Genomic DNA, 26,135 nt, shown 5'->3' with positions numbered 1-26,135 from the left:
TACTATTGGGGATCAATAAGTACCACTCATTTTTTCGAATTGACCTTCCACCTATTGGAGGGAGCGAAGCTGTTGCTTGTCATGCAAACATCAGATGCAAAGACCTCTGTATTGTCAGCTTGTATTGGCCTCCGAGAGCTGCGGTTAGCCGCAAACAACTTGATGACATGTGCTCACTTCTTCCTGAGCCACGATTGATCTTGGGAGACTTCAACTCTCACGGAACTGCCTGGGGGGAACAGTACGACGACAATCGTTCATTGTTGATATATGACCTTTGTAACAGCTTCAATATGACCGTTTTGAACACTGGGGAAACAACACGTGTACCTAAACCTCCTGCTAACCCAAGTGCTCTTGACCTCTCGCTTTGCTCGAATTCACTATCGTTAGATTGCAAGTGGAATGTAATCCAGGACCCCAACGGTAGTGATCACTTGCCAATCAAAATTTCCATCACCATTGGGTCGAATTCTTCTGAATCTATAAACATGGCATATGACCTCACAAGACACATTGACTGGAAAAAATATGCGGACGCGATTGCTCTAGCCATCAATTCCAGAGATGGTTTACCTCCATTGGAGGAGTATAACTTCATTTCTCGTTTGATCTATGACAGCGCGGTTCGCGCTCAAACGAAACCCATCCCAGGTTCCACTATTCGTCGAAGGCCTCCCAATCTATGGTGGGATAGCATATGTTCCAAGCTTTATGTAGAAAAATCGAATGCATTTAAAGCTTTTCGGAAACGTGGAACCCCTGAAAATTTTCAGACGTATTTGGACCTTGAAAATCAATTTAAAAACTTGATCAAAGGGAAAAAACGTGCTTATTGGCGAAATTTCGTGGGAGGTTTGTCACGAGAAACGTCAATGAAAAAATTATGGAAAGTGGCTCGAAACATGAGAAATCGCTCTTCAACGAATGAAAGCGAAGAATATTCACATCGATGGATTTTGAATTTTGCACGGAAGGTTTGTCCTGATTCCGCTCCTGTGCAAAAAATTGTTCGAGATATACCACAAGATAGGTGCGATCTTGATTCCGAGTTTTCGATGGTAGAATTCTCTCTTGCTCTCCTTTCATGTAACAATTCTGCTCCGGGATCGGATAGAATTAAGTTCAACTTGCTGAAAAATCTCCCTGATGTGGCGAAACATCGCTTGTTGAACTTAGTCAATCGGTTTCTGGAACATAATATTGTTCCGGATGATTGGAGACAAGTACGAGTTATAGCTATTCAAAAACCCGGAAAACCCGCGTCCAACTTCAATTCGTACCGCCCAATAGCAATGCTGTCTTGTATACGGAAATTGTTGGAGAAAATGATCTTGTTTCGCCTTGATCGATGGGTTGAAACGAATGGCCTACTCTCAGATACACAATATGGGTTCCGCAGGGGCAAGGGGACGAATGATTCTCTTGCGTTGCTTTCTTCAGAAATTCAAATGGCTTACGCCGAAAAAAAACAAATGGCTTCAGTATTCTTGGACATAAAGGGGGCCTTTGATTCTGTTTCAATAGAGGTTTTGTCAGACAAATTACACTCTCGGGGTCTGCCGCCTCTATTGAATAATATGTTATATAACTTGCTTTGTGAGAAACATTTGAACTTTTCTCACGGAGATTCGGCAGTAAGTCGGGTCTCTTACATGGGCCTCCCCCAGGGCTCATGTTTAAGCCCCCTTTTGTACAACTTCTATGTAAGCGACATCGACAATTGCCTTACACAAAATTGCAGCCTAAGACAACTTGCAGATGATGGAGTGGGGTCTGTCGTAGGATCAAACGAATCCGACCTGCAAGGATCCTTACAAGATACTTTGAACAATTTTTCAACCTGGGCCATTGGGCTAGGAATCGAATTCTCCACGGAGAAAACAGAGATGGTGGTTTTTTCTAGGAAGCATAGACCAGCAAAACCAAAGCTTCAACTTTTGGGTAAACCGATCACTCATGCTATGTCATTCAAGTATCTTGGGGTCTGGTTCGACTCCAAATGCACTTGGGGGGCCCATATTAGGTATCTGAGTAAAAAATGTCAACAAAGAATAAACTTTCTCCGTACAATTACCGGCACCTGGTGGGGAGCCCATCCCGAAGATCTTATAATGTTGTATCGAACAACTATTCTCTCAGTGATGGAGTATGGCAGTTTCTGTTTTCAATCAGCTGCCAAAACACACCTCATTAAACTCGAGCGAATTCAGTATCTTTGTCTCCGTATTGCGTTGGGATGTATGCCCTCAACGCATACAATGAGTCTCGAGGTTTTGGCAGGCGTACTCCCACTAAAAGATCGCTTCAATTTATTATCTCTTCGGTTCCTCATAGAGATGGGCGAGCGCTCACGAGCCGCTCATTTAAGCCGGTTCGTCAGGAAGAGCGTACGACCCACGGTTCATTAAAAATGAGCCGCGGCTCTCGAATGAACGGCTCTCAAATGAACGGCTCTTAAATGAGCCGTGGGTCTTTTGTGAACCGTGGTTCATTTAAGAGCCGTTCATTCGAGAACCACGGTTCAAAAAAGAACCGCGGTTCATAAAAGAACCGTGTTTCTTTTAAGAGCCGGCTTTTTGGTGATGAACCTTGGATCGTATGCTCGTTCTGACGAACCGTGGCCTGCGGCAGTGCGGAAGAAATATATGTTTCCCATGCTGCTTTTTAAGAGGTTTTATTTTTGTATGTTTGTATGTTTGTATGTTTGTAAATGTTGGCGGAATACATATTTTCTTGAAACCCCATAAATATGAGTATCAAATGAAAGGACTTGATTAGTAGAACACAGTTATTTATGAAAAATGGAAATCCAAAATGGCCGCTATCACAAAATAGCGAAATATGTATTTTTTTCGAAACCCCATCAATATGGGTATCTAATGAAAGGACTTGACTAGTAGGATACAGTTATTTATGTAAAATGGAAATCCAAGATGGTGGTAGTTACAAAATGGCAGACTACAAATTATGTCAAAACCCCATCAATATGGGTATCAAATGAAAGGACTTGACTAGTAGAACACAGTTATTTATGAGAAATGGAAATCCAAAATGGCCGCCATCACAAAATAGTGAAATATGTATTTTTTTTCAAAACCTCATCAATATGGGTATCAAATGAAAGGGCTTGACTAGAAGAACACAGTCATTTATGAAAAATGGAAATCCAAAATGGCCGTCTTCACAAAATAGCGAAATAAGTATTTTTTTCGAAACCCCATCAATATGGGTATCAAATGGAAGGGCTTGAATAGTATATTTATGTAACATGGAAGTCCAAGACGGCATCGGATTATGGTTTCATCATATACTCCACGATTTTATTTGAGTCTCATTAATGTTCTATATAAGGGATTCTCAGACTATTTTGAGCAAGAGACCCCTTTATAGAATGAAGTGATATCATCGACCTCTATAGCCAAATTTCTCTAAACATTTTATCTTTTTCTCGTTCATACAAAATACTTATAGGCATAAAATTCAGTAAAAATCAAGTGTAATTAATAATTATTAATACAAATTACAACATTAATATTTCTACTAAAATATTTGTCATTATTATAACAGGTTGGTTCATGTAACATTCTACCCTAAGGGGTCAATATCGATCTCTTCTAGATTAACCCTTTCACCTATAAAATCGAATTTTTCTCGTGGTGTACTTGCATATCATAGGGCGCTAGTACGCTCAGAAAAGTAGTGAAATTATTCGATGTGGACCCATCGAATTGTTTGCATTTGGTCCATTATTTTGGAAATTAAATCATAGGCCAAGGGATTAATGAAGGAAGAGGTTACTTGTCTAATAATTTCTAAGCTTTCAGTACATTATTTGTTTGTTTTTATGTTGAATCACAATGAAACCGTTTAACTTAAGTTTGTTCTACTTATTTTTCAATAATATGTTTGCTACAAGAGCTCATTTGTTACAACGTCTTTGTTAGCCAGCTAACGACCAGCTGTTCGAAAAATCTGACAGCAACATTAATAATGTTTCATGTATTTGGAAAGCAATCATATTATAAAGTTTTTGCACCAAATGATAGCTTAATTTCTTAGCTACCAAATACCATCAATTTAATTTCGAATAACTTTATTGGGCAATAAATTCGATTTCAAGCAATGAAGTACGGAAGAAGTTTCAATTTCAATAAAAGAAACCTAATAAAATGCAAAAATACCACAGCATTTCGATGAAAAAAACATATATTGTGATGTAGGACAAAACCATTCGATTAAACCTCCTATAGAAAAAAAATGGTGGAAAAATAAAAAGCAGGCTATGTGACATACAGTTACTCAAGATGATCTGCAAGGAATTTCACCCCTTCTCGATAGTTGAAGACGTGGAATTTAAAAAAATTGTTGAAATGTTGAATCCGTCATATCAACTTCCCAGCAGAAAAACGCTCACGACTAGCCTATTACCGGCTGTTTATAATGATGTCCTTTCTTCAGTTCAAAAACAATTACTCGATGCTTCAGTCTCAGCAGTTTGTCTTACTTGTGATGGTTGGACCAGCATCAATAACACAAGCTTTTATGCGTTGACTGCTCATTTTATTGACGAAAATACGAAATTGAAAACTTTTTTATTAGAGTGCTCGAAATTTCCCGGCAGACATACAGCGGAAAACATTTCCATATGGATTACTGCTGTCTTGACACGGTTTTCTATAAACACGCAAATAACAGCACTAGTAACCGATGACGCAGCAAATATGAAGTTAGCTGCCACACTTCTTAAAATGCGTCATTATAGATGTTTCGCCCATTCGCTCAACTTAGTTGTCCAAACAGCCATTTCAACATCAATGAAAGACGTCGTCGATAAATGCAGAGCAATTGTGCAATATTTCAAGCAAAGTACCAATGCTCTGAACAAGCTCCATGAAATGCAGCAGACATTGAATGAGCCTAAACTAAAGTTGAAAAAAAACGTTTCAACTCGTTGGAACTCGACATATGATATGTTGGATCGAATGTTGCTCAACAAACAAGCGGTTGTATCTACTTTGGCATTTATGGAGTCTCGCCTATCTTTGGAGTCTCAGGACTGGGTTGCCATAGAGCACGCAGTCAAAATTCTCAAAGTGTTCAACGACGTAACGATTGAAATATCCGGGGAGAAAACTGTGTCGTTATCGAAAACTGCTTTGCTCTCCCAACTGATGATTCGTCATGTTCAACATTATATGGAGCAAGAGAAATCAGTTCCCGTGATTATAAAAAAGCTGTGTAATGAATTGATTTCGGAGCTGGTAAAACGATTTGCAGATCTTGAGTCAGACGAATTGGTAGCCTAATCAATACTGCTAGATCCGCGCTTCAAGCAGCAAGGTTTTGGGGATAATATAAAGTACAACAATGCATACCAGTCGTTGATAAGGACGCTAAAAATGACATCCATAGAATACACGCCTGCGGAACCAGCACCAATCGTTGGTGATGAAGCGCGGTCATCTGTATGGGAGGAGTTTGATGCATTGGTTGGCAATCTTCAAGCTCCACATAATCCAGAAGCTGCTGCAATAGCTGAGTTAGATAAATATTTAGTGGAGCCACATTTGCTGAGAACAAGCGACCCTTTGCTTTGGTGGGAGGAAAGGAAATCTATCTATCCGCGGCTCTACGAAATTGCTTTGAAAATATTATGTATTCCGGCGACTTCAGTACCATGTGAGCGAATTTTTTCGAAAGCAAGACAAGTTTGTAGTGAAAGACGTAGTAGACTAGTTATCAACACAGTCAACCAATCTTCAGTATCGACCAACGCCAACATTACTTATCAGCAGGAGACAGAGCAAACATCACGCATCAATGTTCTAGCGCTTAAGTAAACACTTAAGCATAAATAACGCCATGTGGTAAATGCGACCGACGAACAATTATGCAGCCACAGATAAGGACTCGAGTCGACACCATAAAACGGTTAAACATTCTTTCTGAGAAGAAGGAAGAAGGGAAACATAGAGATAGGCAGATAGGGTAGATTATAAGCTAGCTTTGTACATGAAATAGAAAATAAAGATCAGTCTTGTCGTAACCTTAACAGGAGCAACATAGCTCACTAGTTTTAGTTTTCATTATCCGAAATTCTTTCACTATTTAACTGACTTACGTCAGGAAACATTGAAAAAATAATGTTCATAAATCAAAATGTTTAATGAAGATTTTTTTAATAGAAATATATATGAGAAAACCTTCTGTGAAATATTATTTTTTCTATTCTCTGTACTAATTATTGTTTCAAGCTTAATTTTTTACGTCCCATACCCGAATAAACTGCTTCTTGAAAAGAGCCGCCGAGCCGCTCAAATGAGCCGGCTCTTTTCATTGAGCGCACGGCTCTGAGCCGCTCACTGAAATGAACCGTTTTGCCCATCTCTAGTTCCTCATCCGGTGTAAGGTTATGAATCCATTGGTGATCGGAAATTTTGAGCAATTGATCGAGCTAAATTTTCATTCTGGATTCATGAGTTCATATCATGAATTCACCTCTATGCAGGTTGTTCCTTCTTCGTATATTCCCAACCGTGTTTGTTTTCCTGACTACTTCAATTCCTCTGTACATTTTGATCTGTTCATGAAGGAGAAAATCCATGAAAATCCAGATTATCTTAGATTGGGGTTCATTCCTACAATCTTCAATGCAAAGTATGGGCGTATCAATTGTGATAATATATACTTTACTGATGGGTCCTCTATGAATGAGTCCACAGGATTTGGAGTGTTCAACGTATTTTTTAGCACCTCACACAGTCTTCAGAATCCTTGCTCGGTATATATTGCTGAATTGGTAGCGATATACTGGGCGCTGGACAGCGTCGCCTCACGACCTGTTGAACACTATTACATTGTAACGGATAGTCTTAGCTCTGTCGAAGCTATCCGTTCAGTGAGGCCGGAAAAGCACTCGCCGTACTTCCTTGAGAGAATACGAGAAATTTTGAGTGCTTTATCCAGACGCTGTTATGTCATTACCTTTGTCTGGGTCCCTTCACATTGCTCAATTCCGGGTAATGAGAGGGCTGACTCATTGGCAAAGGTAGGTGCAATTGAAGGCGATATATATCAGCGTCAAATCGCCTTCAATGAATTTTATTCTTTAGTTCGCAAAAATACCATCGCTAACTGGCAACGCAAGTGGAATGAAGATGAATTGGGCCGGTGGTTTCACTCGATTATCCCTAAGGTTAGCCTCAAACCGTGGTTCAAAAGTCTGGACTTGAGTCGGGACTTTATTCGCACCTTCTCCCGACTCATGTCCAATCACTGTTCGTTAGATGCACTACTCTTCCGTTTCAATCTTGCCAGCAGCAATGTCTGCGTTTGTGGCCAAGGTTATCACGACATCGAGCACGTTGTTTGGTCGTGCGAGGTGTATCTGGTCGCCAGATCGAATTTAGAAAACTCCCTTCGGGCCCGAGGAAGACAGCCCAATGTGCCGGTGAGAGATGTGTTGGCTCGGTTAGACCTTGATTACATGTCCCATATATATGTTTTCCTTAAAGCTATAGATCTTCGTGTGTGATTGTCCCTACATCCTTATACCCTCCTTTCCATCCTTTGCGGGTAATTCGTCCCCTTGCTATAAATAGTAGAATAAGTTGAAATGTAAATAAACTATAGATATACGAATAGATTTAAGAATTGAGTGCTCATCAACAGTGTTACAATTTCCTTATATCCCATCCTTCTCCTAAAAATATGTCACCCTTCTAAACTCGAGTACACCGCGAGTAATCGGTTTTCCACCTTACTAACCATAGATGTAAGAAAATTGTTTATATATATATATATATATATATATATATATATATATATATATATATATATATATATATATATATATATATATATATATATATATATATATATATATATATATATATATATATATATATAGTTTTAAAAATATATTTAAGAATTCGGCTCCTTTAAACTTAAGTAACTGAGCCTGTAAAAATAAACGAATTGATATAAAAAAATAAAAAAAAAACTTAGGCATCATTCGAAAAGTTGCTTAATTCCTTACACTTGACTGACAATTATCTTTAAGCGATAGCGTAATTAGAATATAATATAATAATAATATTTGCAACCAAATCTACCAATGAGTAGATTCAGCAGCAGCAGTATGTCCCTTCTGTTCATTCAATTATTGTCGTCCTGTTTCGACTGACAGCCAACGTCTTATCGGAATGAACTAGTATCCTAAATCATTCTCTTCACTGACAAAATGAGACCAGAGAAAGAACAATTTTCCGCTCCCACGGAAATGTGATTTCTCAGTTTTTCTGTCACGTGCTTCGTACGGTAAACTGCATCCAACCCTCGGAAGTGTGCTGCCAGTTGGCGGAAAACACTCGTTGCGTGTGGATCTGTTGCGTTTTCAGTTCGGCGATTCGGCAACGGCAACGAACGCTACCAAGGAACGTGATTTCCTTATTTGTATTATGGATGGGGAGAAGTGATGGCATGACTGCTACGACTTTGAATTTCTGTAGCGCCGTGCGTTTTGAACTGATAATTCAATCGGCATCAACATGTATTGGTCGGGAGTAGCGATGAACGTGAATTTTCAGCAGGTGATATCGTGTCTGTTCAGAATTGTATAGCCAATCAACACAACGTAACAATGTTTCACTGAAAGTCACCACAATTATTCTTCTCCTTATCTAATAGCATATCGGCGTTTCAAATAATTCTTCAATCGTTCAGTGTATGGTTCTATTTAAAAGCATCCTTTGAGTGTTAGACTGAAAAAACAAAATAGAACACACCTACCAAAAAAACGGACACAAAATATCACAGGCATGGTGTATTTGCTCGATGTATTTGTAACATTGTAACATTGTAACATTGAAGAACACTCCGTCGAGCGCAACTTATCTGGTAGGGGAAATCAGGGTAAAACCGACACCCCCTGATTTTTACTTATGTTTCGAGTCACCCTTCAGCTGCGGAAGTTGCTTTTCTATTAAAACAAACAACAAAACAGAACCGGTCAGTAAACATGAATTAGTTCGTGTAAAATTTCGCTAGTGGAACTTAAGTGTTTTTGTCGGAAAATTTTGGAAAACTCGCTTCTTCTGTGAGCTTATGTCATCTTAGATCATTGTTCCATGTATTTTGTGAGACTGTAGATGGTTTTGTTGCTTATCGGTGCTTGAAAACTTTGCTTTGAAATTTCGAATCAGTTCAGGTAACACCGACATCTTCAGTCAGGGTAAAACCGACACCAGGGTTTGTGTTTCATCGTCAGGAAAAATGCGTCCTTACTTTTTGTAGATGCCTGTAGATACCGTGGTTACATTTGGAAAACAAAACGATAGAGCTGGACTGAGAAAAAGCCAAAACCAACGATGAATAAGGCATGCATTCAAAAAGCCTGACAGAGCTTCAATGCTCATCGGCACATCTGCCGTGGATGCTGAATAATTGTGAAATGTCAATGATTATCCAAACGCGCTATGTGCCCCGTTTTAATTAGTCCAATTTGTTCTCCTTCGAACATTCGTTCCGCAAACCTAAGACTACGAGAGCTATGGGGATCAATTGCAGTTGAATTTGATGCATTTTTACTATTCAAAAATTGAGCAATCTAATTATATAAAATTTACAACTATCCCCCCTCTTCACTCTTGAAGCGTCCAAATAGTATATAGATAGCCTCTTGATACTTAGAAATTATTGTAACAAGTTTACATTCGTTTCTCTAAAGGTGTCGGTTTTACCCGACAGGGTGTCGATCTCACCAGAACTCCCATTTATTTCACCTGAGAACATCAATTTTAGTATACTACCAAAATTCGAGTTCTACTCAAAAAAATGATCATCAGATACTGTAGAATGGTTCATTTAATAGGGATTGATTAGTGATGCAGTTATTTATGAAAAATGCAAATCCAAGACGGCGGCCACTACAAAATGGCGGATTACATATTTTCTCAGAACCCCATCAATATGGGTACCTAATGAAAGGGCTTGACTAGTAGAATACAGTTATTTATGAAAAATTCAAATCCAAAATGGCCACCACCACAAAATGGCGCCATATATATTTTTTTCACAACCCCATCAATATGGGTATCAAATGAAAGGGCTTGACTAGTAGTATACAGTTATTTATGAAAAGTGCAAATCAAAGATGGCGGCCCCTACAAAATGGCGGATTACCTATTTTCTCAGAACCCCATCAATATGGGTATCAAATGAAAAGGCTTGACTAGTAGAACACAGTTATTTATGAAAACTGCCCAAAAATTTATCAAAAGAGAGCTCTCAACTAGTAGAACATAGCAGATCATGAAAATCCAGTTTCAAGATGGCCGCAGTCTCCAAACAACTGATTACTTTTTAAATGGTTTCATTCAGCTTGACCTGTTTCTATGTATGTTTGAATGTTTATTGGGTTGTTTTATGTTTATTGGGTTGTTTAATTAAGAAAGATAGAAGTTGTGCGTTAAAGAACAAATTGTGGAGCGGTTAAAGAACTTCATTTTAATTGATAGAAACAATCTCGTTTATAATAAATTTTTAGGATAAAATTAATAATAATACATTAAAAATTATTAACTTTTAAGTGTTTCACTTCCAAAATGTTATTAAAATTCACTAATTTAGCCAGTTGTTCCACTACTATATCCTGTACTAAATTTTCTCATCTTTCAAATGAAAGCATCAGAATCGTCTTTCGTAGCGTACTTTTTAAAGTAGAGCCAGTTTGAAGCAACAGAGTCCAAAACAAAAAAAGTTCTGTAACTCTGTCATTGTTGAAATTCGAATATATGCGTAGGAGAATTTGTTTCATGAAATATGATCTTCTATCACCTCCTGAGAGAATCTGGATAAATTAATTTTATTTCATGTGAGAAAGGTGTTTTCTGACTTTGAAGGGATGAATCAAAAATCAAATTCCTCTTTTATTTTCAAAAAACCAAAAATACATGCAAAAAAACAAATAAAGAAAAAAAATTGTTTTGACTCGATTATCCGGAGGATTCGATTATCCGGAGTGAAAAAAAATCAATACTCCGGATAATCTAGTCCGACCTGTACTCCCTCAAATCAAATTTGGTATGAACATTCTCAGTACATCCCTCCATCGCATGAATAAAAAAAAATATACCATTTTACTTTTTTAAACTAAAAGTAATGGTCACATAAAACGCATTAAAACATGTATTTATTTTCAAACTGACGTCATTTTTGCTAAAAACATTTTTTTGCTTGTCTGAGAGACATACCACTATACTTCACACGCTTGTATCTTTTCTAACTTTAGAAATTTTTGTTTCGTTTGGCATTCTTAAAAGATAAATACACAAAAAATGATGCATAGTAAAAATGTTATTCGTTTTATTCATTCTGACTTCGAAAAAATGTCCAAAATCATGCCAAGTGGTTAGCCTCTTGTGTGCTGAGAACATGTATATTGAGTTTAATTTCTTTTATTTTATAGAGGCTTTACATTTTTAAGTTCATTCACCTCTATTTCGCCTATATTAATATCCAATGAGCAGTGCCACAACATATCAAAATTCATTCACGAATGAAGAAATTAGCTTTTTCCCAGTGTCGGATGAATTCTCTTCTGTTGAAACTCAACACCATATCTGTCCTAATGAGTATAACACAAGAGTCGAGACGCGTGAGCTTTTTCTAGTATATTGAACGAAAACAACATGAATGAATTTCTAGAAGCCTACATTCAGGCACTTTCATTACTTTCAATAATTTCAGGTGATTATCACGAACGTTAAGTTGATCTTCATCGCGTGCAGTGAATTTTTATTGGAAACGTGTTTGATTTCCATATTTAGGACAAAAGAAAGGACCAGGAATCAAGAAAAGACAACATTAGTTTTCATAGAGCGTTAATCGTTGTGTCGAAATTAAAACGCAATGATCTTTAATTTCGACGTTTCGAATATCATTGCGAAAATGAAAAAACAAATGAAAAATGAACTTCATGGTAAGCTGATGTTGATGTTCATTCCACTGGTGTTCATTGATAGTGTTGTTTTTTATATTTATCGACTCTCGTTTGAGCAGCAGGTTATCAATACAATATGGGTTGAAATTCACTGTATTTGAATGTCGTGAATGCTACGTAATTTCTTCGTACTGTTGTATGCGCCTCTAGAATGTACCATTCAAGATAGAGTAAATGTGTGTTATTTGATATCAGGTTCTCAAACAAGCAATAATAAATCTAATCGAAGTCGATCGTCAGTGTGGAAACTGAGTGCTTGAAAATCTATACAATCATTTAATGGGGGTCTGCCTGAATTTTCGAGATTTCTTCGGACATTAGGAATAAATCAAGTGTTTGTGTATTTTTGAAGATGTATTTTCCATTTTTTGAGTGCACGAATAATGATTATTATGCTGTTGACAGCAGGATGGGTAGATGCTGTCTGAAAATCGGTTCCTTGCTGGTAGTATCAGTTCTGAAGCAACGGGATATCACAGAACGACTTCAATTAATATTTTGAAACCTTAGGGTAATATCTAAAGCGTTACATAGGGGATATTGAAAATTCGAAAAATTACCAAAATGGCGGCCATCTTAGTTAAAAATGAGTTATTTTTCATGAAGAATCGCTGAAGCTCATTAAAAACGAAAAAATGAGATATCAAAAAAACGGCTATGTAACGCTTTAGATAATTCATTTTTACATTCTGAAAAAAAAAATTCAACCAAATCGATCGAGTAGATACTGGGATATCGATACCACCAGCTGAAAAAAACATGGTTTCGAGAGAAGCGCGTTTAAAAATTCGTACAGCAACACTATATTTCTTAAGGTGACCTCATACTTTGGGCTACATACTTTCCAACGCAATCAAATATTGAAAAATCCTTTCAGGACAACATTTCTGAAGGCATAATTTTCCCAAAAATATAATAAAAAATTCGATTTTCTCAACTGACCGGGGTCCCCCTTAAGGATTCTATCACAATGCTCTCTTCGTTCCATTTTTCGCACCGTGAATTGTGAACCGTTTGGAAGGCGTTACAATAAACCCTTGTTTTGACCAATGTCGGCCACAGTGTGCATAGAGCTGAGTACATTTAATCAGCTTCCTTACAATAAGTATTATTGCAAGAAGAAGATATGCAAATGGGATACTATATAGGTTTTACAATATTACAATATTCCAATATTCCAATAAGAGCTTCAACTTCAGATATATTGAATGAATGACCCTTCTGTTCTTCATTTTGACTTTTCTCGACCAATTCATTCGCTGGGTGTATGAAAAAATGCTCATAACTTTAGTTCATTCCTGATTCAACGATGGTAGGCAAAATTTCTTTGAAAATCCTTACGTTTTGAAGATGAATTTCATAAACATAAATAAATATAATAATCTTTATGTCTTTTGTCAATCATAACGGGTCTTTCATTAAGGACATGCCAACTTTATTTAAATAAAACACTGTTTTTCTTTGAAATATTGAGTTCAAATTTATTCTGATTGTAGTTCAACTCATACATTTTAAGAATGAAATTCGATTTCAGTGATATGACCACCACCCAGTTTTTCTCTACCAAACCTATTTTTCAATAAATTCATAGTAATGTGCGTTGTGTGGCAAGTGGCACTGCCTTGTTGAAACCAAACACCATTGATGTTGAGATCTTCCAAGTCTGGCTATAAAATGTCTTCCAACATGAGCGCTCTCCATTGACGATAACATGACAGTTAGGGTGGCAATGGATGTATGGAAAAAAAATCATCATCGAATTTCAAAAACCGACCATGTACATATTGTTTATTGTCCCAAAAAAATGATCTGTGCAAAGTTTCAGCTCAATCGGACATGATTTAGGAGTGCCTCAAAGCGTTCAAAGTTTAGATTTTTTGATCCTCGAAAATCTTTCAAGGGGGGAGTGAAGTAAATTTGGAAAATCGAAATTTTATTTTCGATGCCAAATGACTTAAAAATTCATGAAACGTCGAGATCTGGTGTCATCTAGGAAAAAAAAATTTTGGCCGAAAATCGACCTTTTTTGCCTGAGAGACAATGAAGGTATGAAAAAAAATAATTATCGTATGTAAAGAACCGACCATGTACATTTTGTTTATTGGCCCAAAAAAAATACCTGTGCAAAATTTCAGCTTAATCGGACATGATTTAGGGGTACCTCAAAGCACATAAAGTTTTGGTTTTTTGGTCACTTAGGCCCAAAAGTCGATTTTCGGCCAAAATTTTTTTTGGTTTTATGCATTTTTATTTTTATGCATAACTCCCCCCTTGGAAGATTTTCGAGGATCAAAAAAACAAAACTTTGAGCGCTTTGAGGCACCCCTAAATCATGCCCGATTGAGCTGAAACTTTGCACAGGTCATGTTTTTGGGCCCATGAACAAAATGTACACGGTCGGTTTTTGAAATTTGACATGACCATTTTCGCTGCCACCCTAATGACGGTATTTCTCATCGAGGAAGAAATACGACCCAATGACTTCTCCGACATGAAAACCACATCAAACATTATTTTTTTGCAGGTGCATTGGTGTCTCTTGAAGCAAATCTGGGTTTACATCTGACCAATAACGCTGTTGGCGCACCGAAATAAATATATTCCCCGTTTTTATAAATCCTTTGTATTTTCACTTGGATGAAGAATTATAAAATTCCTATAGGAAACAGTACATGTAATTATCTTCTGTATGAATATAATTTGTAATAAACTCACGTTTACTATATTCACTGGATCAGTTAAAACTGACGAATGTTTTCTCGGGTACCAACTACGTATATATAATAATATTGATCGTCGTTTACGATCCGCACTAAATTATAGCTCATAGGTTAAGTGTTTTAATATATATGATTGAGTAGCGTTAGGATTGTCGCTTTGAAGCCGGCTGTAATTTTAAGCATAGTTTGAATAATTTTAATTAGACAATATTTTTTACCGTTTAAGATAAACTATTAGATTTAAGTTTCGTGTAAATTCCAATAAATGTAAGTATAAACTTTAGGCTTAAATAAATTCTCTCAGACTTCCTTTCTATTCCACTTTTAATTCAACTGTGACCTTTGTTCTTCTCAAAATTATGTTCCCTTTCTTCAATTTCTTCTTCTTTTCCTTTTCATCATTCCTATCCATATCTATTGACCACTACTCTACTGGCCATTTGGACTGTGTGTAACATTTCAGTCGTGGTATGGTGTCTTCGGTTTGGTTTGTATATATGGGGAAGTGCTGCCAGTCGAGTAAAGGCGCGCTCTGATAACAAACGCATAACGCATATTTCGCCTCTTGTAAGGATGTAGGCCAAAATTGTTGCGCAAAATACGCCACAATGAGGTTTGTGAGATGCTCAATTCTTGAGAACGCCGTGCAGTTCACTGATTTGAGTCATTTCAGATGGATTTTCGATAAATAATTGACTCTGCACTTAGTTATAACAAAAAAGTGAAACCAACAGCCGCCAGCCGAAATTAGTCCATTTTTTAATGCATACGTAATTATAAGTTTTTAAATGATCTCTTGCATGAACGCTAAATTAACCCTTTCACGTACAACATCGAGTCTCACTCGATGTGAAATGATTGTGCCAAAACGTACACCATCGAGTCTCGCTCGTGGTGCACATATCACGAGGCTCTAAAACAGTCAGCAGAGTAGTGAAATTACTCGATGGTTTACTCATCGAAGTGTTTGCATTTGATGCGATCTTTTCAAAATCAAATCGGATGCGAAAGGGTTAACAGAAAACAGCCAATTTTGGCCCGATCTCCGACTTTTTCTAAAACTTCGTACATGGTAGCCACCCAGAATTACAATCATATTCGTTATCATATCACCAATTTTATTTCATATTGTTCTAAAAGGGCGTAGGTATAATGTTTTTTTCATTGACAACAAAAATCGTATCTCTCAATTCAGCTATCTGATTAAAATGTGGTGTGCGATAAAGTTGTTGAAAAGTAGATTTCTAGGAAAAAAAACTGAAATATACTGTTAAAACTTATTCAAGATTGAATTTAATATACTTTTATATCTCAAAACAAAGAGCACAAATTTTGGATTTGACTCATTGAAGAATAACAATGTGTTGCATAAGATTATTGTCGAAAATGTGAAACTTTCTACAAAACAAACATAGCAAGAGAGGCCTCAGCGACCCGCTCATTATCAACCCTGAATGTGGTAAAGTACATTTTTTCAATCTGCTCCAAATGAAAGTGCCTAGAAAAAAAAACAAAAAATGCACCTCCAGAATCTCACGCGCGAACGCGAGCACTGGCAACATAATTTAAACCGAGAGCATAAAAACTTTTGTAATAACTTAATGTTGATTATGCTGATGAGCACCTATAAATTCATTACTCTTTTAATTGAGTTTCATTCATTTATTCATGTCTTGTTCTTCGCTTCACTTCCGAAAGGTAATTGAGACAGGAAAGAAATAAGTTCCATCAACCCAACTTTTTGAACGTTTTGAAAACTCGTCACTATTAACCCTGTTCCTGTCATTTTAAAACTCTGTTTTGACTACAGTGAAATATTTGACTATTACATGAGGCGGATATATACAAAGATGAGCGATCACACGTAAACTTCAATGTACCGAGTTTCATGTAAACTGGTTTACTAGGATACAACTTCCTCTTCGAGTATTTAATCCCGAACGGGCAGAGATGAGCAAGTTTTAATTGCTTGTACTCGCATAGCAACACACAAAGGATTGGAGCTTTAAGCCTTATTACTGATCTACACTCATAGCTTTGCAATTGAATACACTCTCCCTTTAAAAATAGATTCATGTTTTCTCCAACAAGTCTTTCTTTAAAAAATAACTCATTTCTGGAATGCAATCTAAAATCTACATTAGCTTCATATGAATACATTTGCTCTTGAAAGCCAAAACACTAATAGAGCAACTTTGCTGTTGACCACGATAAGCTGAGTATAGCTGGAAGAAATAGCGCATTACAACGAAAAGGAATAAAATGGCTTTATTCCTAAAACATCTTCGAGTGAATTTGCTGCCTCCTCCCATTTTCTCCGTTTACTGGAATGTGCTGCAGATAATTACAGTCGCTGTACCAACCGAATCCCCCGAGCGAATCTCGTACAGTTGTGGTGAAATGGAGTTTACTCCAAAAACCGTACAAATTGTTACCAGTACACAAAACCATTACACCCTCGCTGGAGTTCGCACCAGGAAGCGGCAGATGCCTCTCGTTTTGTTCTGTAAACCCAATCGCAGCGTGTAGAGACGGCCGGTAGCAGCAATGCAAAGGTTTCAGTTCTAGTGAGTCGCATCTGCCGGAGCAGCCTCAATCCTGTCCAGTGGGAGTACACCAGTGTAAGGTCTGGAGAAACCAGAGGACCAAGAGGGGGGGGATGCAAAATCTTTTATTCATTTTATATCTCTTTCACGTCTATCGACTGGGCAGTGGAAATAAAAGCAAAACATGGGGGAGCCGCTTGTGGTTAAACTTTTCTTGGGAAAAATCAAAGTATTGTAATTGTTTAGTATATATTTGAATCACCTTTTATGTTTTTCGAAATTTATGTTACACTCTTCGTTTTACCGTCTTAAAGGCTTTGCAAAGATGATTTACCATAGTATCCTAAACATTCTTATAGTGTTCTTAAATGTTTCATATTTTTAGCCTACGAGTAGTTTTGAAGTGAACTGGCAATGTAACCAACGCCTTTTACATACACTCCCGTAAAGCATTACAACAACTCTTTTAATGTTAATCTTATGAAATTCATTGTGATTTTTTTCTTGTCTTTAATTAACATTAATAAAAAAATAATTCGATATTTCTTATCTTCTTCATTGATTGTTATAGTCTAATTTCCTTAAATTTTAATAGGTAATAGGAAAATGACAGCGCTGACAGTTTTTGATAAATTGATATTCTATGACAGATACTTTTTTCGTTCGGAGCATTCATTTCATTCATTCGAAAACGATTAACGCAGAATAATTAAAAAAATATGCGGGGGGCATTTCTTTGTGGTTGTTAGAAATTTTCTCCAGTTGTATCTTTAAAGGGAGACCCCGATCTGGGAAATCTAAAAAATCGAATTTTTGTTTTTTTTTTGCATTTTTGGGAAGCATACCCTCAGAAATGTTGTCCTAAAATGATTTTTCGATATTTTATTTCGTTGGAATGTTATAGTCAAAATTATGAAGTCACCTCAGGGGTTACATTATTGCTGTATGAATTTTTAAATGCGTTTTTCTCGAAAACATGTTTTTTCAACTGGTGGTATCAATATCTCAGGATCTATTCGACCGATTTCGCTGAAATTTTTTATTTTTTTTGTAAAAATGTATGATCTAAAGCGTTACATACCCGTTTTTTCATATCTTTTTTTTTCGATTTTGTATCATCCTCTAATTAGCGATTTTTTATAACAAAAATTCATTTTGGCAATTGAAGACCCCTATGCTACGCTTTTTTCCTAAAGTTTCAAAACATTCATTGGAATTGGAATTCTCAGACAGCATCTACGCATCCAGCTGTGAACAGAGTAATAATAATAATTCGTATACTCGAAAAATGGAAAATACATCTTTAAACATACCTTAAACAATAACAAAAATACCTGAACACTTCACTTTATTCGTAACATCTGAAAAAAAACACGAAAATCAATTCCTTGATGCTATTAGGAAAAAATCCTACGCTATGTTAGCCGAAAACAAAACAAAAACTTGACCCAACCCTCTCCGATTAAAAAAAAAGTTATACATAGAGATCAATGAGGTACATATAGAGGTGGAGCAGTAGGCGAAGACTGTCGAATCTGATTTGGCTAGCCAAATATCGTGTCGTTATTATTTGCATTCAATATGGAATGTATATGAAAGAAACAAAACAATGTTGAAAGTTCTCACGTTTGCATGATAATTTGAGCCAAAATTCTCATGAAATCATTCAACTGTTTGATGACAGATGACGTGGCTTATTTAGATTATTTATGTGGTAAAAAGATCCAGAGAGCAATTGTATGGCTAGTTCTTGAAAACATTTTCGGTGAAATTCTGATTAATTGGCGATTATTCTCTCACAACATACACACCGAAACTAAGAGCCTTCGAAACATACACTTCATAACGTTAAAATAATGAAACTTCGTTTGTTTCTATGAACGCGGGGGAGTGAAAATGGAACATGGAAATATCACTTTTATCCGTCTTTTTCGACGTGATTTCACAAATATTCACTGCACACTATTACATTAGCCTCATATTGAACGGAAACTCTAAAAAATGTACGTTTTTAATTGATAAATTACATCCTGAAAATAGCATTTTCACATGGATGCGGTGGGCATTCAAAGATAAACACAACGACTAACGTCACTATTTGAGAAATAGTTATGGCAGCGCATGCTATGTCGCTCGAAACTCTACAATCTTCATTACATTTTTTCCAGGACATTGCATAGAGATGTAGCTAGCCAAAAGTACAATTAACATTTTCATATTACAATTTTTTTAATAAGTGTATATCCTCAATAATGAGCCTTTATTAAAAAAAAAATCGAAAAAAAATTGATTAAAATATGATTTTAGGCAAATTTGTTGGAAGAAAAATTATAAATTAACTAGCTGACCCGGAAAACTTCATCCCGCCCAGAACGGATTTTTTGTTATGAATTGTTGCATACATTCACGGTTTCTTAATAAGCGAACGTTCAACGTTCTAATTGACCCTTTACAATTTCCTTTTATTATAAATATCCTAGTACTTCAACCAAAACTCGTCATTATGATATTCTCGTATAATATTCACCATTCTCGTTCCAGTTTCACTTGCAAGAATTATGTTTCTCCGTTACATGGAATACATGTTTGATATTAAAATATAATGAAATATAGACAGTTCAAATCGGACGATTCCTTTCTCCAGTTTTGCGCTTACCAACACATTTGGCGATTCATTTTTATTTATATAGACATCAAAAATCAACTGGACCACCAGCGCTTATCACGATGTTATTGTAGAACAAATTTTTGAATGTTCCCATTTTCCTTCTGTGTTTTCCGAAAATTTTCAATTGTCATGTTTGGTTCGAATATGGTTGGGTTAAATATTTGTGTTTTTTTTATGGGACCCCCCCCCCTTCCTCTTCCAGAGAAGGGAGATGTGTCGTACCATCATAGGAACATTTATTGTATTTCAAAATCATCACATTCCAATTTTGGTTCCATTTGCTCCATTTTTTCTCGAATTATGCAGAAATTTGTGTTTTGTTTGCATGGGATACACCCAATTCAAATCACACTTGCTCGGATTACAAAATGGAAGAAGGGTTTCTTTGACGAAAAAATCCCTTTGAGGTTCTGAATATTACATAATAACTAAACAATGAGATCCCGTCACAGGTACTTTATTCAACACTAGCTGACCCGGCAAACTTCATCCCGCCCAAAATTTGTTTTTTGTTATCAATACCTTCAAACATTCACGTTTTCTTACTATGAGCAAGTTCATGGGTCCAATGGAAGACCCGTAATCGACCCCGTTGAATTTACCTTTTACTGTAAAATTCCTACTATTTTTACCAAAAATCATCTTTATTATATCAGATTATTTTCAGACACAATTCTCGTTCAAGATTTTTCAACCACTTGCAAATAACATGTTTCTCTGTTACATGGAATAAATGTGTTATACAGAAAATATGATAGAATAAAGACAGCCCTAAATCGAGTTCTGCTCTTATCAACACATTCGGCGATACTTTTTTTATTGGTATAGAAAGAAGAAGATGTAGGAGTTCGTTTCATCACATTAAAATCCATTTCCAGTTACGAACAAAGATCAATTTCGCTAGTGCAAACATCAAATGGACTAACAGCACTTGTCACTATGTAGAACATATGGGAATTTAATTTTCCGAATTTTCCCTTTTTCATTCAGAGTTTTCCGAAAATTTTCAATTGTCATGTTTGGGTGGAGTATTTTTGGGTGAAATATGTGTAATATTTTTATGGGGCCCCCTCTCCATTTCAGAGGAGGGAGGAATGTCATACCATCATAGAAAAATTTCTCATACCCAAAAACCCTCACATCTCAAATTGTGCTTGATTAGTTCTCGAGTTATGCAGAAATTTGTGTTTGTGTGCCTCCTGTAATTTATGTTTCATTTGTATAGCAGCTCCCCCTTAGAAAGGAGGGAGGAGTATCTTACCACCATAGAATCATCTATTGCACCCTAAAACTTCCTCATGCAAAATTTGGTTCCATTTGCTTGATTAATTCTCGAGTAATGCAGAAATTTGAGTTTTATTTGTATGGCAGCCCCCCCTCAGAGAGGGGGTGGAGAGTCTAACCACCATAAAAACATTTATTGCACCCTAAAACGTCCATATGCCAAATTTCGTTTCATTTGCTCGATTAATTCCCGAGTAATGTAGAAATTTGTGTTTAATTTGTATGGCAGCCCCCCATGAGAGAGGGGGGAGGGGTCTCAAACTATCACGAAAATCTTCGCCGGCCTCAAAAACCCCTACATACTAATTTTTATGTAATTCGGCTCAGTAGTTTCCGAGTCCATAAGAATCAGACCGACAGACAGAAATCTATTTTTATATATATACTAGCTGACCCGGCAAACTTCGTCCCGCCCAAAACTTATTTTTCGTTTTCACATCCACGTTTTCTTACAAAGCGCGGTTCATGGGTCTAATCGCAGAATTATACATTGATTGATCTTCTAATCTACCCTTTAAAATTACCTTTTACTATAAAATTCCTAGTACTACCAAAATTCGACATTATAATATCAGATTATTTTCAGACACAATTCTAGTTCAAGATTTTTCAACCACCTGCAAATAACATGTTTCTCCGTTACGTTACATGCCAAATTTAGTTTTATTTGCTTGATTAATTATCGAGTATTGTAGAAATTTGTGTTTCATTTGTATGCCAGAATCAGCCCCCCTTCCCTTAAGAGAAGGGGGAAGAGTATCTAACCACCATAGATTCATTTATTATGCCCTAAAACCTCCACATGCCAAATTTCATTTCATTTGTTCGATTAATTCTCGAGTAATGCAGAAATTTGTGTTTCATGTGTATGGCAGCCCACCCTTAGAGAGGGGGGTGAGTGTCTAAACACCATAGAAACATTTATTGCCCCCTAAAACCTTCACACGTCAAATTTAGTTCCATTTGTTGGATTAATTCTCGAGTATTGTAGAAATTTGTATTTCATTTGTATGGTAGCCCTCCCTTAGAAAGGGGGGTGGAGTGTCCAACCACCATAGGAACATTTATTGCCCCCTAAAACCTTCACACGTCAAATTTAGTTCCATTTGTTTGATTAGTTATCGAGTTATGCAGGAATTTGTGTACCATTTGTTTGGTAGGTCTCCCTTAGAGAGGGGGGAGGAGTGTCTAAGTACCATAGAAACATTTATTGCACCCTAAAACTGCCATATAGCTTATTTGGTTTCTTTTGCTTGATTAAGCCGACCAGTCAAAAAAAATAGGTTTTTGGTCCTTAATTCATTGTTTAGTTTTATTTGCTGATATGAATAGTAGCATTGTTTTGCTGGAATGTGAATTTTTTGTGACGATACCCACGCAAAAACGGTAGGAGAGAGGATTCCAGAACATGTATGAAATCCTTGAATGATGTGAAAGCTAACTTGAGCTTTCCGGTTGCACAGAATCTCGCCCAAACCATGCACGAGCTTCCACCAAAATTCCTGGTTGAAAAATACTGTTCCTTCTTCCGTTAATTACGCCAGTACCCGCTAAAACCATCAGAACCATCCTAATTGAAGTTTTTTCGTCAGTGAAGATAACCTGTACATTGAAGAATTTTTCGTTATGATATATAGCAAAATGTATTCTTTGTCACTACATACCATGTCCCACTGTCGCTTCATGTGAGCTTCGGCAAAACTCAAAGGTCTGATGTGATGTGAGATGGTGTAAGATGAGGAGTTTTAACCTTTGAAACCCTCTTTACGTGAGGATTTTTCACCAAAACTTGACGAATTGTCACCCGAGTAACATTTAAATTGAAATATTGCTTTATTTGCATAAGCGATTTTGAGGTGTTCGAAGCTGTTCTAGCTATTTCCCGCTTATCCCGGTCAGAAAGTTTCGATTTACGTGGAGCTCTTTCCTTCTTACCGTATCCTTGAGGATTCGTCAATAAATTGAGCACTACTTGATGGGATCGTCCAATTCGACGAAAAATTTCTCTGATACCATGGTGAAATGCATCGATTTGTCTTTCTTTTCACTCCGTGAGCACTTTTCCCTTCGGCATTTTCCAGATTTATTGATCAAAACAAATAAAGCAACGGAAAAATGTAACTGGTCTTATAGAAACTTGATACTTGAAAAATACAAAAACATTCGTTTACACTCTGCGCTTGCACACACACATTTGAGAATCATGCAGTGCATGATAGTCACTAATACCAATAAACTAGAATATAAGTTGAAGTATTGTTTGTTTACAATGGCACAAAGCAGCGAAAAAGCAGTTGGACAGAGTGTATGTTTATGGTGTCTAAATTGTCTGTCCAGTAGCCATTTAGGCGTAAGAGTATTCTTTCTGTTTTTCCATTGTTTAACCAAACCGGACACCGGAGACAGTTGATATAATCGTTGTTGTATTATTAATAGCACAACAGCCCGATGTTTCTTGCAGAGGAGAGCAGTTTCAAGCAGAGCTTGACAGCACGAACAATAGCTCAAAATTGTAAATTTTTGTTCTGTTAGTCACTTATGAGGGCTACTGTAAAACTCTATCTGTCTATAGGGTAAAACATGATAATTGATTTTTTCTATGAATATTTTGTGAATAAAATAGTTTCATACAAATTTATCAGCACTAAAACGGTTCGCATCTAACCGAAGGTGAATTAATCCTGAGCTTCTGTGCATGTAAACGATTATGCTAAACTCCACAAACTCCAATTCAACTTCTACTAACTTCTCTTATGAATTCGATTAAAACTTTGGCACACTTCAGAATGGAAAACCCCCCACCGAATAAGTATGTAAATATACAGGGAAACTTCGATATAACGTACCCTCGTTATAACGTACCCTCGATATAACGTCACTCGATATAACGTACATTTTACCTCGATATAACGTACACATTTCCAAAGTGTAAAGGAAATTTTTTTTCAATATTTTTTTTTCTGATAGAACAATGAATTATCTGTATTGTGATGCTAAAACAAGTTTTGTACCTCCCGAAATACAGATAGTTTTGTGATTCCGGATTCTAAATGAATCAAGCTTTAATCAACAGTACGAAGGGAAACATCATGAGAAAGGCTGGTTTCGTCTTCTGATTGAAGTTATTCATTAACTTTACTAAAACAGCAACACAATAATGTATTATAGAGTACGTTTGTGAGTACTTGATTATGCTTCGATATAACGTACAATTCGATACAACGTACAATTTTGAAAGTGAAATGTACGTTATATCGAAGTTTACCTGTACATGCGATTGCTATCACATGAACTGTTTCCGATGTCTATAGGAGATGGTGCAATTCACATGTACCCGATCGTGAGATATTGCGAAATTATTCAGCTCTCTCTTTGGCAAACATATGTTGTTATTATCCTCAAATCATAACCGCTTAAATAGTTGCCGGTTATACTGCCTGCAGATGGTGAATACCCACTAAGCGATGAAGTGCCAAGCAAGAAGATTAATCAACAGTTGTTCCAGCAATAACTTATGCTTGGTGGATTTGCCCACCACATCCTTATTCCGATTTGCCGCCATCAGTCGCACTTTAGCGTTGGCTTTCGTTAGATTTTCCCACGAATGGCACCCGTGTGCTGTGCAACTACGATTCAAAACTGCTTAATGTACACATTTATCCCTTATCACACACTTTGCTGGAGCTATGCAAAAAGCGCAATCCAATTCAGTAGAGGATGCCAGATAAAAACGCAACAGCGAGCGATACAGTTGGAAGGGCGGAAATGTAAAGTAAACACGAAAGCAAAGTGTGAATAAAAGCTAACCCAACTCAACCGACCTATGAGCGGGGGTGGTATTGGGGTGGAGAAGCAGCAACAACAACAAACATAAAAATATGTGTTTTATAATAATAAAATTTCATACAAACTTGTTTCCCTCAACATCCTGGCCGTACCACATCCGCAGTGCCAGAAGGACTGGAATGTATTCTCGGGTACCCACGAATGATGGGCCCAGGCGAACAGATGAAGCAGCCCCGGCAGTCGGAGTCGAGACGTTGGGGCAATAATCTTTATTTGTTTTGTAATAAGCTTCTCTTCTTTTCTTGGGAGAAAATTTTGCTTTTGCACTTTCTCTGCTGCTTCGGCAAAGAATTTTCGTTGTGAGTTATTTCCTGCGTTTACGGTAGGTTTACTTGATGTTTTAAACAAATATGTATGCGATGGGTTGGTGGAATTTAATTTGCAGTTGTGATGATTACAAATGCGATAAACAAGCGAGAAATACTCGATGCAAGAAACAATACTGTAGCTCAACCGAAAACAGAAATCAGAAATTTGCTACCTTGGAAAAGTTTCCAAAAAACAAAAGTGAGAAGTATCAGACATTTTGGTGACTGGCATCGGAGAGTTTTTTTTTCTACACGCGACAGAGAGTACAATTTATTCAATTCGCTGGGCTGTTAACAATTCCCTTGTCTTCTTCCTAGCCAACCCCGATTGTATCATCCTTCGGAAAGGGGGCAAGACAGTTTCCAAAAATAAAGCAACCGGTTTGCGATGTGGAACAGAGAAAAAAAGAAGGAGCAACCGAAAAGCAAACTAAGACGACGGTTGATGGCATAAAATAATTAAAGATTACTATCACCGTAGATTATGTACCGAAGCCGTCCGTTGTGCTTGTTTGTTTGCCTTTTTTTCGAGTCCTCCGCGGGAGCTTGGAAATGCAAGAAAAAACACCCACAAAGATGAGAACCATAAGTTTTACCCAGCCAACGTTTTTTTTTGGTCCTACCCAAGGTTTCAATCGCGCAGAACTAATGTCACAGGATTAAGCGTTAATTTAAAGTTTTTCCTTTGAAGAAAAGCGAGAGCGCTAAATTTCGCTTGCACTTTTGGGGGTGCTCAGTGGCCGCACGCTATTGTGGATT

The sequence above is a fragment of the Toxorhynchites rutilus genome, chromosome 3 (genome assembly GCF_029784135.1).
Source record: "Toxorhynchites rutilus septentrionalis strain SRP chromosome 3, ASM2978413v1, whole genome shotgun sequence".
Lineage (NCBI taxonomy): Eukaryota > Metazoa > Arthropoda > Insecta > Diptera > Culicidae > Toxorhynchites > Toxorhynchites rutilus.
Note: the sequence above shows the minus strand (reverse complement) of the source record.